Source organism: Pteropus alecto, unplaced genomic scaffold (genome assembly GCF_000325575.1).
Source record: "Pteropus alecto unplaced genomic scaffold, ASM32557v1 scaffold95, whole genome shotgun sequence".
Classification (NCBI taxonomy): domain Eukaryota; kingdom Metazoa; phylum Chordata; class Mammalia; order Chiroptera; family Pteropodidae; genus Pteropus; species Pteropus alecto.
In genome coordinates, this window is record NW_006441071.1 from 8,551,982 (window position 1) to 8,555,064 (window position 3,083).

Here is a 3,083-nt window from a genome sequence, read left to right on the forward strand (position 1 = left end):
TTCACTTTTCATTCTCAGTGGCACTATATGAGTCATTTATTAGTCTGTATTCTTGATTTCATGTTGTCAGACTTTGCAATCTTATGCCAGTCTGATTGATTTTAAAATGTATCTCATTGGATTGAATGCACATTTCCCTGATGTCTAATAGAGTTGAATAACTTTTCCTCTTTTAGTATCTATCCCTGTTTCTTTTTCCATGAATGTCTAATGTGCTGAACTTATACATTAGTTTGTCATTTAATTATTTTTTCATTACTATTTTTAGGGGTGGCACTTTTTTTCAAATCTGCTTTTTCTGTGTTCATAGTCTCTTGTTCCTTTTTCATATCTTCAGTTTCAGTAGTTTTAATTCTTTAGTTTTATTTATTTTTTCCCCAACTCTCACTTGCGTTGCTTTATTTTCTCATCAGTTTTGTGATTTTTGATGATGATAATAACTATCTTAGAGTTATTATGAGGATTAAATCAGAAGATATATGGATGGATGATGATGCTATGATTACAGAGTGGATGCTCAGTTAATGTCATTTACTTCTCTTTCCATTAAACTTCCTTATTACTACCTCTAAAACATAGGACTTCCATTGTGAATATTATACTTAATATTATAAGACATTTTTAATATGTCTATATTACACATATTTCTAGAAATCTTAGTTGTTCAGTGTTTTTATAGGATATATTCTCTGCTTTAATGAACACAAATTATATTTTATTTACTTATATGACTTTTACAAATGTATGGTTAAAGTTTCTGTAAACAAGTTAAGGTTCATAAATGGGAATGGTCTAGAACTTTTTTATTTATGATTCATGTACTGTCTACATCTATACCTTTTGCTACATATCTACATTGAAATTTTGAGATCCAAAGGTTGTTATGAATGGAGACAAGAAAACATTTGAAGAAGGGTAGTATATGCTTTAAGACCAGACTGTGGAATCAGCTCCTACCCACACTGTGCAATGTAAAATTTCAATGCCTGTCCAAAATATGTCATCCGAAACCGGCCATTTCCCTAGAATACCCCAAAGCTTAAACTTCTACAGCAATTCCTGGAGATAAATAACTAGACAAGAGTCTTTTTAGAGGGAAGCATCTGATCAAGGCCCTTTCATGTACTATGCAAGAATATCCACACTTGTCTCAGCAGTAAGAGACTCTGTTGAATATATTTGCTGTATATTGGCAAAGAAACTAATAAGAAAAATAATAATGAGGAAAATCTTGGTACAGAAATGTTGCATTCTAGCAGCTCCATTCAATTTATGATTCTTCCTAAAACCATCTTTGTTGCAGCAAGACTGAAGGATTTTATTAAGGCAGGCCTTGTGTTAGGTGCTCAGTGTGTTAATACAAAGTCACACCTGGAGCCAATTTCCCTAAATAAAAGCAAAGTTTTCAGTAAGAGTTAATAGTAAGTGAAGAAGGTAGCAGGATGTCATTGATATCAGTAGATGAGACTTTTCATAGTTTTCTAGTCCAATTTAGCAATATAACTTACACGTTTAAATAGAAAAATTATATCGGTTAAAATGGAAATCAAAACAAAGTTCACTAATAAAATTTCTTCAAATTAAAACTATAAGGATACACATAAAAAGTACTCCTTTTGCACATATGCAAGTCTTGATGAATTTGATGAAGGTGTGTTTTTACAGCTGGTGGTGGATAATTGTGGGATTCATGTAGGTAAATAGGGAGCCACACAGATAGTATGCTGCAAACATAAACACTAAGACAGGGAATGAAGATGTGCTATGAAACCATACAATCTCAATAAGTATTCTAAATATGATAAAAATAAAATGGATAATTTAAGGAATCCTTAAGTATATGGAATGAGATGTTATGCAATAAGTCATCAAATTTTTACTTTTATTTTAGTAGCAACAAAGTGTTTAGATATGTGTTGTGCTCCAGGACTCATTATTTCAAAGAAAAATTTACTTGGGTAAGTGCTAAAGTCTAAAACATGGATAAAATAAACGTATGTTATTCTCAAGTAAAACGAAAAAAAAAAAAAAGAATCAGCAGTAAGCAAGTTTGTTAGAGAGATGCAAACTACTTTAGCAAATAAATTCAATGCATCAGCTTTTTCCAGTTTTCCTTGTCACTGTTCTCTTCTTTACCTTAGATACATTAAATGTAGAGAGAATGAAAACTTGTACCTTGCTCTCTTAACAATCTTTTTGCAGATAGCTTTCCTCAGACACATGACTCAAAATTCCCTGATCTTGATTGAGCCACCCTTCAAGACTTAAAGGGTTTTCTGTATCCACCCTGCATACCGGGAAGGAGAACATGGAAGCACGGAGACTTCTTGAAAGTAGTGGCCATGAAGGGACACACATCACTTGCATTTCAAAGGTCACTTTCTCTCTGAAGCCTTCCCAAATTCTCATGGGCCACAAGAATCCTTGTGCTCTCAGCGCTTTCAGAGTAGTTTGTTCATAACTCTATTTTGTCCTGTTGTTTTGACTCCTTTACTTTTTCTGTCCTCATCTTAACATCTCTAGTTTCAGCATGTATCTAAGCAATTTTAATCAATTTTCTCAGAACAAATACATAAACTTTCAATTTATTTTTATATTTGATTTGCTTCAATTAAAAATTTGTATGTCTGTCTATATAAAATCTCATCTAACCATCATAACACTTAAAGATTTTTTTTTTTATTATGTACATTTTAGCCAAGAGGAAATAAAATTCAGAAATTGTAAGTACTGCTAAATTTTTATACGTAGTGGAGACTAAATTCGACGTAGGTAGACACCAAACGCTCTTTTATCATAAAATAATTGACTGAAGTCTAAAGAAATTGTTAAATATTATCTAAAACATCACATCTGACTCTGCATGATTAGTTCACTATAAAGAAATCTCTAATTTCAACCACTTCTCACAGAGCTGCCTTAACCTATTAGGAAAGAAATTGCCAGCATCAGCAAAGATATTTTGAGTCTCCCATCACTGATGCTGTTGTTAATTGGACAGGAAGATGTACACATATAGCTTTGCCCAAGAAAGGTATATCTGAAATTCTTTTAAAGATTGCCTTTAAACACTGTAATGGGAA